The sequence below is a fragment of the Mycetomoellerius zeteki genome, unplaced genomic scaffold (genome assembly GCF_001594055.1).
Source record: "Mycetomoellerius zeteki isolate Tzet28-1 unplaced genomic scaffold, Tzet1.0 scaffold108, whole genome shotgun sequence".
NCBI classification, from domain to species: Eukaryota; Metazoa; Arthropoda; class Insecta; order Hymenoptera; family Formicidae; genus Mycetomoellerius; species Mycetomoellerius zeteki.
Window position 1 is genome coordinate 1,155,916 of NW_017255996.1, and position 15,745 is coordinate 1,171,660.

The 15,745-nt window shown below is 43.3% G+C and overlaps 1 pseudogene; it reads right to left on the minus strand.

The window, feature by feature from the left end:
• Positions 1-14,628: 14,628 nt before the first annotated feature.
• On the minus strand, positions 14,629-15,110 carry LOC108725284 (uncharacterized; annotated as a pseudogene).
• Between the last annotated feature and the right edge of the window lie 635 nt (positions 15,111-15,745).

Genomic DNA, 15,745 nt, shown 5'->3' on the forward strand with positions numbered 1-15,745 from the left:
CTTCGGACACTATACGCCACTTCACGCTACCGTACATACCGTTCGTCAATGTTTGCCAATTAGTCCTCCACCGTGGAATTCGCTCATTCGCGTGAATTAACTGTCTCTGACTATGCCAAGTAATTCGTACTTCGACACGCCTGTCGATAGGATGTTTTCTGAATTGTACAGCTTGCGAACAGAAGAATATCTCTTGTCCCATATAAATAAACGATAACCGTAAATGGTAAAACGAGTACATCAGCCCGCCAATGCGCTCATTATCGGTTATTAAGCTTATATTAAAAGCCCAGTACTTGATATTGTAATTATCCCGGTTATAAATTGGTTGTCACTTTTTTCTCGCTTAAGGTCGCGCATGATGAATACGTAGATCGTCAGGGGTCCCGTTACACCTTTACCCTTATACATCGACTCCCCCACCTTTCCCTGCTCGCACCTTTGCTCACCTCGTACGCCATATATTAGACTGTGTGAGAGAATGAGCGGCAAACTTCTCAGGTACAGCCTGCAAAAGTATAGCGTCCGGTGTATAGTGCGGAACTTTCATAAAAGATACGTAAATACATAAATCAATTAACGACCTACATTTTTAACCGACTTCGTGCAGTAACATTTTACCGTTTTATATAATTCGCTACTAAGTTATATATTCATTCGCACATACGCTTATAAATTTTATCGGTATTTAATATTCCAAATTAAAGAGTCTATCAAAAGGTGTAGAAACCGATAATACAGTTAGCACTATCTATATTATTCAAATAAAACTAGCGATCATTATCATGGATTAACTTAATATATGCACATGCAGCTTCTCACTGGATATTCCGCATGCCCAAGGTGCAAGGCAATGCCGTTTGTGTTACGGAAGATTAATAGTTTTCCACTGCTTTGGGAATGCGCGGCTTATTTTCGTGCGCGCTCAGTAAATATGCGCGCGGTCAACGTTAATCGAGCGTAACCGTGCGAGTATATGCTATATTCACGACACCGGCGGTCCGCCTGGTTGATCCCAACATGTGGAACATTGTGCTCGGTCCAGCAACCGGGTCCAACTTTCGAGCAGCCTTTTTCTTTTCCGCCCGCGAACTACTCCGGGTTCGCCCTGATGGCGGCGACTTAACGGCGAACCGTTATGATAAGCTTTAATGCACGCCTGTCCGTTCGTCTCGTACGTACGTGTATACGTGTACAGCCAACCCGATCCGTGACGTAACAATAAAACATTGTTAACGCTGATTGCCCTGCGGTCGCTATACCGTTCACCCGCTGGAATTTCTTGTTGCCGTGCCAAGAGAGAGAATAAGAGAGAAAGAGAGTGCACACGCGTGGAAAAGCTGGCGATGATGACGATAATGATGATGATGACGCCGATCCTGGCATGGAATGGACTCTGCACGCGCGCGGACACATGTGCTAGAACGTGGTTTAAAATATACGTACGTTGGACGTTTCGTGCTCATGTAACATCGGACGGATTCTATTATCCAAATAGCATAAATTGCATAAATGGCGCTGTAAGATCGGAACTCCCTCGAGCAGGTGATCTGTAGCTTTACATCAGGTAGCGCATTACGGGCTGCGTCCGGTAAAAAAAAAATCGAGTAAATAGCTGTTACCTTGTCGGCTGTTTCGACTGAAAGGTTGTTATATCGGGCGACTCGGTGAGTTATTTTATTAAGATTATTGCGCTGTGACTCAACTAGCATCGTTAATGAATTTCCGAGTGGATAATGGCGATTCGTTCCGCGTTCGCGAAAAGGCAGAATCGCTTCCGGCACATCATAATCCAATTTAAACCGACACGACCGACAAGTTTTCCCCGAATTGCACGGCGAATCTCGTTACACGCCGCAAATCTGCTGGGTGCGTCTTCGCAATCGCACGTAAATATCGAGTTCTCTGAAGAAGATCGCGCGCGCATTTCGCGATTTATTTTGCTCACATACTCGTCCACGTCGTCATTATCAGTACCATCATTGGCCACCGTGCGATTCTGTGAAACCATTTGTGTACCGTGGCCGACAATACGCCGGCGCATCTTCCATATAACAAGGCTCGTTGTATATTGCGCGCGGAAACGATACCTCGCCGCTGGATAATCGTTATGGGCGATCTGACGTGTCTTCATCGGATCCTCTCCTGATGCGATTCCTCGGAAACGATTACGTGCCTTTGGATCACGAGCGAGGATGGTACCTGTCTCAACGTCTCTCTGTCTCCTCGCATAACTGACTATCGACAACCGAATATTTGTCACTGTATCTCCAGCTTGTCGTCGAAAGATACGTGACTTTTTGCTTTTGGTGCACTGTTTAAAATAACCACTAATCTTTTATTTGCGAAATGAAACGGAATATCTGCGGTCATCGTCCGATTATTATTCTAATAAACTATTACTCGAAGAGATCGACGTAGACTTTGATCGCCAGGCTTTCATATCGGAAAATCGCTGCAGCAATCATTCAAGGTGGCTGTTCCTTGGCGAATTCACGTAGCCATATAGACGCGTATATGTATTACGAGCAATATGTATTATATATATATATATATATTACATACGTATCACATACTAGCAATATAAAGCAGGTAATACGCCATCATATTCTTCGTATATAGAACCTGCATAACGCCTGGTGGCGTTGATCGAAGAGGTTTGGGAACGAGATGGGGAATCGGAATCGCAGACGGCGAGAGAGGAAAGGCGGGGAAGGGAGGGGTGAGAAACCGCGCGGAGAGCGACATGCTAGAGGGAGAGGCCTGTGGCAAGGGTGAAGCAGGGAGGACGGTGCGAGGGCTAAGGAGAGGGCAACAAAACGCACGGAACATGGCTGGGACGCAAAACGAGGACCGAGATAAGCCGTGCCTCCATCAGGCTGCTATTTCTCCCGTGACAATAAAAATTATAGGCTATCTGGACTGGAAAACAACAGGTCGAGCGGGCTGCCTCCGGATCGTGGTTTGCATTCATTAAGGCTCGACACGCAAGCAGTGGCGGCTCTGAGATGCTCTCTCCTCCCCTCCCTCTTCCTCTCTTCATTCTCCTGCCCCGTTTCGCGCTCTCTTTTTCCTCGTCGCACCTCTCTTCACTGTCTCTTTTTCTACCTCATCCCCCTCATCGTTGTTGCGCTCTCGAGATCGGGTACCCCATTCGACGCCCCTGAGGGACCCCTCCCGCTCTTTCGCCCCACGGTGCTCCTCGCAACATCTTCGCGGCCGGTTGCTTGGCCGCTAGCCTGCCTCAAGACTCTTCCAACCTGAAGTTCCAACTTGCTTCAAACCACTACAACCGGCCGTCCATTACCACTTTACATATTACACATTATAAATTACCAATCTCGCTCATGGACTACCAATCTCGCCCATCCTCCCTCGTGCCATCCTCGATCTTGTCTCCGTCAACCTTTCTGAGGACCGTTTCGCTTATATTCGGCCACGCACAAAATCGGCGAATTTATCAAACAAGAAATTGAATTCCTCCAATTCACGAATAACTTGCATACTGTTATATATCAAAGGGACAATGGAAACACGATCTTAGAATCAATTAATAACATTTTATTATTTTTAACCTTCTCTCTCTCTCTCTCTCTCCATATGTGTCTAAATGTAAATATCAATCTATTTCTGCGGTTAAAGTAAATAACGTCCATATTAACGTATGCATTTAGTGCAAATAATAAATTTGAGTCAATTTAATACATTTTCTGGAGTTAAATTATTTAATTTCATTGTTTTAGTTAAAATAATGATATATAATATATTAAATAGTGGCGACCTATAGAAAAAATTAAAAATAATTCAAATTGGATATAATTTGAAATTATGAGTTTAACAGTAGATTTAGAAAAATAAACGATAATTTTTTAAATTTATATTTCTGTTTTTAAAAGGAGTAGAGACTAATACTTTGCGTATTAGGCAATACAGAAGTTTAATCTCGCTGAAATTATTTGATTATATATGTCTAACAATATGAACAATCTCTGCGTCAAACTTTTGAAGAGTGCCGGCTCGTTATCGTCACTTTCATACGAACAGGCCGGGGCAATTCAGCGTAAATAAGCCGGACTTTGTAACCGCGAACAAGCTGCAATTTGAAGTGGCGGTCCTCACGCGGACGGTGGCATTCGGCGTGCCGGTTAAACATTTCTTTGGGCAATGGAAATCTATTAAGAAAATAACCGTCCATTTACACCTGGCACGACCAGTGATGGGATACTGCGGTAATGTGTACGTATGCACGTGCACTTTAATAAATCAATATGTTTGCCGAGTCAAAGGTCGGCAGTCATCGGGTCGGGTCGCTCGAAGACGCGAGACCGACGGCGCTGATTGCATTACAAATCTTCACAGGTGCGAGCAACCGCTAATTTAGCGATTAACCATTTTTTTCCGACGCGATTTCGCCGTAGATTCCGTGCGATTCGACGTCTTAACGATTTATAAACATGGATGCGCCCGTGCGATAAAGCGTTTTGTAGATTACATGTGCGTTTTTTTTAACAGTGGGAGGGCACGTAAATATTAGGGCTATCTCTTTGAGACGACAAACACGCATCGACGGATATTTAAGGCATCCGACAGTGATGGTCGCAACAGTGGAGACCATTACCACTTTGCATATAACATGTTTTAAATTAACCGCTCCCGGCGCCTTCCTTTCGCGTGAAAAGGCGCACAAAGTCGGTGGACTCGTCAAAGCCTCGAAGGGCGGCCACTCGTTACATTGCGTGACACACTCGTGCCAAGCCCCCTTTCGTCCTCGCGTGTACATATTTGAGACTTTGTAATATGGTAGCCGAGATAGGCAGCAAATTATATGGATTCGCGAGAGAGATATTAAACGCACGAGTGGCGATCCCGAAATTATCTCATAAAAATTAATAAACCACGATACTCTCTTAGGCAGTAAAGTAATATTGTTTCATTACGCGTAATTGCACGGTCATTATACATACCGAGTTGCGCCGCAAACCACATGTGCCGTATTTCTTTGAAATTTCTTAACTGCAGCGCAATTGACAGTGTACATGCGTACGTGTCTACTACCACAGGTACCAAATTATCTTGATATCAATATATAATATCTTCTTTGAAAGCATACATTAGAAGCTAACTTTGAAAAACAAAAATTGAAAAATACGACGGGATTTACAATTTTATTCTCCTACAGTACATCTAGTGTATAAAACTCGCGATAAGATCGAAATCCACCGTGTGGCTGTCTAGAGGATAGAAAACCGCATCGAACAACTATTTATAATCCGGATAAGCAACGAGTCCTTCCACTTACCACCCGCGATCAAAATGGAAAATGGGAATCCGCGCGTCCTGTAACGCAGGCGCATAATTATACATAAAGTATCATTAAGTTGCCATAATTCTTACGTTATTGCATTATTTAGCGAGACACCCCGCTGCGGGAGATGCGGCATCTTATCCGCGGTATATAGCTACGCCAGGCACATTTTACACGTACATGTGCGCGTCCACCTATTATAATGCGATACGCGGATCGTGCGTGCATTTTCGAGTCGTACGTCACGTGAAAAAGAAGCGCGATTGCTACAGCGACAAGGAAACTTAATCGGGCTGAAACGTCGACGTCCGGCTCATCGACGGGGAGGAGTTTTTCGCTCGTCGTTAGCACCTTCGAAAACCGTGAGAGGCGCGGGGAAATGGTTATTAAAGTGGTGAGCTTGAAGTTAAGCCGATGTACGTTGACACTTTTACAACGGCCGGACTGGTACGACCGCTTCGTCGTATCGGCGCGCTCGCGAGCGCAGGTGCCGGAGTCGTATCGGCCGGATTTCAAGTGTAGGTACCTAAGTATAGGAGGTACATACGTCGGTAGATAGGTACTCGGTCAACGTATAGTGGACGCGCACCTAGGTATCGGCGACTCGTCTCGGATACGCTCGCGCCGTTTGAATCCTGCTTTTCGCAATATATACGCGGACGACGTTTTGTTCGTCCCTAGCGGCTACAAGCGCGCTTAACTGACTGTGAATTAAAATTCCGGAATATAAGCGATTGCTTACGACGATTAATCGCACCCCTGCTGCTACGCACGTCGCGCGCACTCTCTCTCTCTCTCTCTCTCTCTCTCTCTCTCTCTCTCTATGCTTGTGTTTCCTTCTCTTTTTCTCCCATTGGTTTCTCTGTGCGCACATGGATACACCATCGCGCCGTCGACGATCGATAGAAAGGGAAAAAGAGAAAAACAACCTTAAAAAAAAAGAAAGAGAGAAAACGATCCTTTATTTTCAGTATCGGACGATTCTTCGGAGCGTTTTCGAGCGGGGTCCGGGACATATATCGGCGCGTTCGCCGCATTGGGTTTCGATAAATCTCACCGCGTCTCTTTTACCATGGACCTCGATCACGCAGCGTCGCTGACTCGCGTCCTGACTCGCGAGAAACCGGACACGAGAAATACAAACGTTCACCGGACCGGCTTTTACGGTAATTCTTGTGCATCAAGCGTTGAGATAAATCGGGCAATCGAGGGAAAATGAGAATATCCTTCGTGTTCATCTATCTTCTTTGGTGCGCGACTCATTTACCTGTTATTTCTGTCTCGCGGTGAGAAAGATTCTTAACAGAATGTGTTTTGTGAGTCACCTACACATTTTGCATTTTAAACTGCAAATTGCAAAGATCGTAGTCCATCGAAAGAAACATATTTGACTACGTTGAAACGAGTTTCCCTCGCCCGACTGTTTCAAGTATGTCAGCAGAGACACCCTTCTCTGTAACCATCCGCGACGTACGGCCGGCGGAGGTTGAATTGTACGACGCCTCGAAGAGCTATACGCGGCAGCGGCGAGATTTAGCGCCGCGCGACTCTCGGAAATGGAACGGCGAGATGAGATGAGGTACGCACGGCCTGACCTCCGCCACGGCTATCTTCGATTTATCTAAATCAGCGGCAGCGCAAGGGGAGGACGCCGCGCCGCGGCCAAGCGCAAGGGCTCGTATAATGCGTGTTACACATAATAAAGCAGACGCGGCCTCGGTGCCGGGATACGGCATGCGTTTGCCACCGCGTGTGCGTTTACGCACGAACGTGCGTGCTTGTATGAGTGCACGCGCGGCGAAGAAAAAGGGGGAGAGCCGAGGTGGTTGCCTCGCACAACGGGCGCGCGGTGCTCCGGCAAAAAGTACATTGCATTTATAAGTCATTTATTATGAATTACACGATGGTATATTTAAAATGGGAGGCATGTCTTGTACATGGATATATGGGATATCGAGATTATAACGCATGTGGCGGCGGGAGAGAGCGGGGTGAGAGAGATCCGAGACTACAAGAGGCTGCGGGTCCGCGCGCGCAACCGCACGATATCGTGTAGGTGTTTCGCTCGCGTGCGTATACCCTACCTGCGTTCACGCACACACACGCACACACACACACCGATCGTGCGTGCACACGCGTCTACAAATTGATATAGCCGGCTGCATGCCGGCTCCCGAATAAAGCTCAGAGATCGATCTTATACGTGTATCTATTAAAGCGAATGCGCATTTCGAAATATAAATCGTACGCGTATCGATGGATCCATACATGTAAAATGTAAGGCATATATATGTATATTAACGTGTTTATTACAAACGTGCAAAATTTATAAAGGTCGCGCTTCGTGCAAATCGTACGCACTTTCTCCTCGCTACAGATTCTTCGATGACTTGAAGCAATCAATATTTTCCAGGTGATTAATAATCGCGATTATTGTTAGATATAACATAGTTGGTAGATCAGTCGTGCGCGTTGAGAATCTTTCCTCATCTCGCGGCGTCGTTAATGATGTTACGTCGTTTGTCGCCAGAAAGTCGGTTTCGAGTCAATTAATCTTAGCAGTTGGCCGATGCATCGGTGAAAACCGTTCGACAAGGATAATTAATCGTGCCTTCCGAAGTCGCTTACGGTATGATTGCTTTCCTGCAATAAGTATGCGCTACGTCGACATCGGTGACGTTGTTAACGTACCTATCGCAACATGTTAATCGGCATGCGTACGATATTTGTATGTGTGCGTGTGTTTGCGCGTGCGTATGCAATCGTGTGGTGCCAGCGGTGTAATTTTCACATCGTATAAAAAGTCCCACGCCTTGTTCCTCGATTGTTTAAGCGGTGTGACGTGTCATAACTATACAAGGTATCGATAGAAATCTGTTCGTTAGATCCGTCGAATGCCGCGTGAAAGGTCATCGATACTTACAATCGGAGAGAGATCAGCGCGTATCAATGTATATGTCGCTTCTATAAGATCTATAATAGATAAGTTGCGCAAGTTAAGCGAAGCCGTCTGACAAATTGTCGGACGCTTTGCGTTGCACGGTAGTCTTCGAATGACTCGGTACCGTACTTGGTTATGCTTATCGCTTTCTAATGTCTCCCTGACTTGTCCTTGCCGTTTATATGAGCCGTCATATTCAATCATTATCAGCTTCATGCACGATTAAAGAATGAAAATATTAAAGGAGTTAATTTCATTTGATATACACCGTTAGTAGATATGAAAGGAGCCATTGCTCAAAGCGATTGTAACCCAATCTATTGAGTTACAATTAAATAACATTTAAATAACATACAATTAAATAACATTTGAACTTCCATATCAAAATATAAAATAATTGTCCATTTCTGTAGTTAGTTTTAAAGTAAACATTGTTCATATTAACGTACGCATTTAGTAAATAATAAACTATATTTCAAATTTAATACATTTTCTTGAATTAAATTGTTTAACTTCATTGTTTTAGTCACATTAATGGTATATTGGATAGGAGCAATGGCAATCTATAGAAATGACTAAAAATAACTCAAATTAGTTATAATTGGACATTATGCATTTAACAATGTTATACGGTGGCATTTAAATCTATCGATATTTTCAATCGATTTATGGAAAGCGAAACAGATGTTATTTATCAAGATGTTGGATACGAACTACAATGCCTATCATGCATCGTATTATCTCCAAATTGCGCAATGACGGAACGAGATACATGGATAGCGCATATACGAACGCATCCGAGAAAGAAGAGAGGCCACGGGTGTGTTGTGTACCGGGCTAAGGGGTAAATGGCCTTCCAACAGCCTAGACGTGCCTTGACCCGACAGAGAAGGAGGACCGCTGAGAGATGCTGGAGAAGAAGAGGGACGAGTATACGCCTGTAATAAGAGAGAAGGTACCACGAGCGAAAAGGAAACGGAGTGAGAGAGAAAGATAGTTTAGAGAACAGGTGCGCGACCATTGACCGCCGGCTTCGGCTGCCCACTGAATTATCATATACGTTCCTTGCGTCGGCGATCGAGCGATTTAATCGCGTCGATTACCGGCGAACCGTGTGCCTAGGGTGAGGTCAATTAAGATGGGTTACCGGATAATAATACGTTTGGGGGTGCGCGAGCTTTGCGGCTTAGAATCCTCGCGGATTAGCCAGACGCGGTGCGATCCCGTGCACCCTGGGGAGATTGCCTCGTCGCGATAAATGCGTGCAAACAACGGGAACTGCGTGCGACGATGCGTGTGACGGCGGCAATTCACTGCCATAGTAGAAGCATTTACGACGATGCATCCAGCGAACGAAGCGGTTCGTGATACGATGAGTCAAGTCGAGTCGAGTCGAGTCGAGCTGCGCCGCGCAGGTCAGTTGTTAATTACTGTGAGTCGCTATTAATTGCCGAGGGTATGCGCTATCGTTGTAAATTAATAGGAACTCTTAACGGCGACGTAGATTTTTACGCTACGTACGCACTACGGACGCGCATCGCGCTATGGTATGCACCATTGGTGCGGTCTATGTAGCCTTATACAGTCTGTGCGTTCCCTGGAAGATTGAGCCTTAATGGCAGAAAATCTAGCGTAATGGCCAAGATCTCCTTGGATGGAATGCAACGCTCGTTGTTTTTGTGCTCTTTCATACCAGTGTACATGATAATGCGCCGACTCTGATATAATCGAGATATACTATCGATAATTGCACTCGCCTCCGTAATTCTGCATCGATCCGCAGACAATCTCGAGCGGGTCTTTATCATTATGGAATATTCTCCTAAATATAACGTTTCACTATCGTAAGTAAACGTTTTTCGCACGAGTTACGCCCTTTTACTATAGATAAATTATATACTTTCAGGACAGTAGCGCGTAACCATCCTACCGCGGTAGCAACGGTAATTGTAATGAAAGTACAGTTCAGGCTTGGGGTATTATAGCAACAATGTTTCTTTCATCATATATCACGGTATATTTCGGCGTGATAAAAAATTGATTGAAACCGGTTGCATAAAAAATGAGAATGAGACATGTCCGTGACGTCAGAACAGTGAGAGATCAGATCCTAGAAACTAAACCCTGCACACAATTGTAACAAAAAAATATAGATTGTTCAATTGATATGGTAACCGCAAGTGAGGTATTAATTTCACAGCTGGATACAACGTATAATCGCGATAGCAACTGCAATATCAAATGATAATAGTATTATTTTGATGTGTTCGTTTATTTCCTTCCTATTCGCGACACACAATATATTGGCAAGTCTTGTTAAAGCCGCACACTTTCTCTTAGTTAATAAATTAAATTACAAGAATTTCCTTGCGAAAGAGTTGTGTTCTAATAAAAATCACAATAATGTTCTTTTAACAACTACGAAAGACTATTATATGTCTTGCCAGTTTTACACATTTCACAATAATGTAAATTAAATTATGACATTTTAAGAAGAATTATTTAGAGAATGTTTCGATACGTAAGTGGATACAAATACCCCATCATCTGCAGATTAACACATTATTTGTTAATCACTATGTAAAATCGCTTATTCCCCCTGGGGCAAAATTCCAACCGTAAGAATCATGTAATGTCTCGAACCCTCTAAAGCGGTTATCGCAATCCTACGATCGAGTCCATTCAAAGTGATTGTGTTTTCTCGAGCGTACGATGTATCCCTTCACCTCCGGTTTCCTAAGGGCATCAGCTGGGAGCACCTGTCTCTCATCGTGGAAGTCCACTCGATTGCTGGCAAGATTCTTTAAAAGCGAATGAATAGAATGGGTTGTGACCGATTGACATGCGTGATCACTCGTACAATTATATTTAGATCTCGTTATTCTCATGAATAAACGAAGAAGAGATCTCTGTCTGCCATTTCTATATTATCGAGGTCAAGTTGTTACTATATAGAACAGGTGACTTTATTGATCGGCATAGTGCAGGTGTGATCGTAATTATCGGCATCGTTATAAAGAACCATACAAGGCGCGGTTGATATAGCCTTGGCCAAAAGCTACTTTTAATAAATCCTGGTGAAATCGGCCTGAATTGACAGGCGTGATTCCGCGACTAATGACGGCTGTAAAGCCGCGAAGCGGACTTGTTCTGAGAGCTGGTTCCGAGCTGGTCTCGCTCTTCACATGCATACGAAATAGCGTTCGCGCGTTGTAACAATACGCGTCCGGCATGATCGCGTTGTGCGTGCGACCACGGCATGAGGCGTCGGTGTGTGAATCCATACGCGGTCGCCGGTCGCCACGGTGCCAACGTGCGTGGGCTGACAGGCTGACAAGCTGACAGCAAGTCGGGCTCCGACCACCCGACACCTCACTGTCAAGCGGACTGGGACTCTCCCGTAGCTTCTCTGCTCTCGTCTCTTGTCTTTTGCCGTTCTTTTGCTCTCTTCTCTCCCTCTTCTCTTCTTTTCTCTCTTTCTTCCTTTCTCATTCTTACGTTTCTTTCCTTTCCCATCTTCGCTGTTTTCTTTCTTTACTCGTCTTCCGTGTCCTCAGCCGGCTGTTCTATCTCGTTCTCCAACCTGAGAGGACTTCATGGTTAAAAGGTCCTTCGACTCGTGACTGATGCGATTAGGTCCTCGCGAAAGGGATAAAAATACTACCGTCCAAGAGCTGTCGATTCCGTCTGTCTCACGCGGTGGGATTACTTGCCAAGGATATTGATAGTTCGTCATGGCGCTCTTTATTTAATTGATGAACGGTTAATGAGATCGTGACATGTAACTGTTCGATTTATACGCGCGTGATGTGAATAACTTATTACAATGTAATTTTCGTTCGTCTTGACGCGGTTAAGTTGGTAATAGTTGCGTGGGATATTAATAAGCTGTCTATTAATAGCCTTTTATGAGTGATTAATAGGTGGTTATAACAACGTGTATGTAACGGTTAAGAATTGCGCAAGACGACGATACAGACTACTTGGGAGAATATAAAATAAAAAAATTAATTATCGTGTAATGAAGGATTTGCAAAATTTTTTTATGATTCAGTATAATTATAGCTATACAAAGTAATTATGGTTGTACGTTACTAAAGGATGTGCTGAAAAGGCGCTAACATCTTCAAGTCAGTTTTGTCGTTTCGTAGAGCCGTACACCCAGAGTGTATCGGCCAGTGGTATGCAAAGACTGTCCCGGTATTGCCATGTTGCCGACTGGCTTTTGAAGCATTTTACCGAAGATAAGCTTCGCAATCTTGGTGAGAGGCCGACGTACAATTATTAAGAACCGGTAGAATCCACGCTTGTTCTCGGACCGGAGCGTCTTATAGGACTTAAGTACCTATTCGTTGTTGTCGTCCACGAGTACGTCTCCTGCAATAAGATGCGTTTCGTGCTCGACGATAAATTTCTACGCAACGACGGACGGTTTGCTTGAGGATTCTACTTCCTGGCTGAGAAGTAACCCTCACCGTGTGTGCGTCATCTCTGCCATTCACCTTCGTCTTGCTAACATATAGGCACCGTTTTTGTTCCCGAGTTCGTCGCGCTGATCGGTATCGTTCTGCGACTTCGTATTCGTGCGTTCTCACTCTTGACCACCACGATGTATAATATAAGATAACGTGGACGTCACGTAAATGCCCCAAGTAAGTAATGAAGCTAATGCATCTAATAGAATCGATGCTCTAGGATATACTTTCCAAAGCCTTTATGATGTTGATTTCACGCTCCAGGCGTTCGTAGATTACATAACATTCTTATGAAAGTAAATGTATCGTATTTTTCATGCTGGTTTGACCCGTTACTTTAATCAAGCTGCTTGTTAAAATCATTCATTTTCACAACTAACATAAATTTGAGAAAAAGCTGCTACTTTTTTTAATCCTTTATCTGTAATTTGAGTATTTTTTGGCACAAGCGTTTCATTCTTAAATTTTTCTGGAAAGATAATAGAGAAAATAAAGAACGGAAGTTTTTTCTCCTAAAATATCTTAAAAAATTATTTGATAATGTGATAGAGATATTGAAAATCCTGAATTTTTTTGAAAGTCTAGAATAATAAAAAAAAAACACTGCCGACGAGGGAGTAAAAATATAAATGCAGACGGAGAGTTAAGATATATATCTTCAAATATAATTTATTTGTATGATCTGGACACTTAAAATGTTGATTCCGATCTATTGTCTTCTGCATATATTTTTGAATTTTGTTATCATAAATCAATTTCGCGCGACATAATTGAGCAAATGCGCGAGATTTATGAGAAGATTTTGACAATTTGTTATCGAGGGATATAAAATTGGAAACGACTGGTATAATCTTAATCAAGTCGGTTGATTAGATTGGATCCGAGTAGAGACAATTACCTTGTACATATACACTACTACAGATAGTGTTAAGATAATCGACCGGATAGAAGAGGATAGACGCAAGCGTATATTTTACATAGCAATGGATTTCTTCGATCTTCTTTGCTTTTATCTGTGAGTCGTAACAGTGTCTTACAATTCATGACAAGAATGCAGATAACATCTTGACTAACACGCAACAATACACCGTCGAACGCATACGACATGCTAGCAGTAAATGTTCTCCTATCTATCGTAAATAAATCCGCAATCTTTCATTTCAATTTAAAGATGGTATCTAATCATACATGTCATATTTAATAAATCTGCGTTAATCTTAATTTAAAAGAGTAACACATTATTGAGGCCTTTTTTTACTTATCATTACTATTTCAGATTACGTCAGAAGCAGAAAAATACACAATAAAAAATTTTACAAAATATATTAATATGGAAATATATTTCAATAAAACAACTGTTGTTCGATTGAAAAATATTTCTATATTCAAATATAATTTGTAAGAATTTTTATTTAATATTTTCTCGCTTTTGACATAATTTTAAGATAGTGATGAGTAAACAGGAGTCTAAGTGTTCGCTCTAAACAATATTGATGTGGATTTAACACCATATACGACGTTTTTATAATTTTCACCGTATTGGTGTTAATATTAACACTAATAAGTGTTAAATTCACATATGTTACTGTTAATGTGAACACCAACATAGTGAGAATTTTATATATATACACAGCATGTTAAATCCATGCCGACATTTTTTTAGAATAAATTGTAATTATGTAACAGTTAGATAGCGTGGACTGTGGGAAAACGAGAAAATTGATAACTTTGCTCGTTAATTTATTACATTTAACTGACTATTAAATTTTTACATATCACATTTGTCAGACGTTCATTCGAGCGTCCTTAATTTTCGGGAAATGTAGGTGTTTCCGTAGTGCTGTCAGGCGTGGACGCGAAAGTCGCGGCGAGCGAAAAGATTGCACTGCAATGCGGCACGTCGTCGGTCACAAGGCATTGTTCTCCGGTCGCAGTACATCAATTCCGCGAGCGGTCGCGAGCGGTTCCCCCGCGTTGGCACCATCCGGCCAGCCCACGCGGTACGTTCGCGTATCCAGCTGCGCTGTTCTGTTTCATTCCTTTGCGCAGAGCGAGCTGCAAATGTTTCTCGGGCCGTTATAGATACTTACATAAAGAGGGAATGATGTATGCTGCTCGATGGGTAATATAATGTAGGCGGCTAACGAGAAAGGGCTCGGCGCCGCCTGTCGTACGTACTGCGTGGCAGCAAGGGTAGATCCGTAAATCCGCAGCCTTCAACTAAATCAGCGCGAATAACGACGCCCGTCGTCGCCCTCACCGATGGTGCATGCTTTCTGCAACGCGGGCACTTGCAGCACTGCCGCGAGGTAAGGCTTTCTCGCCTTCGTGATTCCGCGACGCCTCGGAAAGGAAGAGAACATGGAGGTCCGGGCTACGGCAAGGGCATCGTTGCCGTGTCGCCGGATCATCTCTGGAGAGAAAGAGAGAAGATCACAGTCGCACCGATATGCGACGACGAATGGAAACCAGCGTGCTGTTTGTTCGCTTGCTCGTTCATTCGCTCGCTCGTTTGCTCGCTCGCGCAATTCCAGTGTTTTATGCTCGCGCCTATGCATGCATAACGAGCTCCAAAGTCGTAACTTTCTGCTTAAACCATTCAGTTTCATGACCGAAGGAAATAACCAGTTAACAATCGCTTATGGAGAAAGGGCGGTTAGATTGGTGCCCGTTCCTCCGATTTTGATAGCTGTACTCTGTCGTAATCGTCAGCGTTAATTTTCGTATCCAGATTGCGCATATTCCGGATTTCTATTTGATGTTCCCTATACGAGCGACGCACTGAAAATCCATGAGAAGTCCACGAACTGTTGTCCTATTTCTAGACAACGAGGCGATTACTACTATCATAAGTGTATCAGAGAAGTAACTGAATGCAAAACTTTAAAAAATTAAAAAAAATTTTTTCAAGTTTTGACGGAATTGACCGACATTTGCAATCACATCCTAATTTTCTAATTGTATACACATTGTTTTTTGTATTAGACTGAATTTTTATGAGAGGCGAGAATTTTTACCGATAGA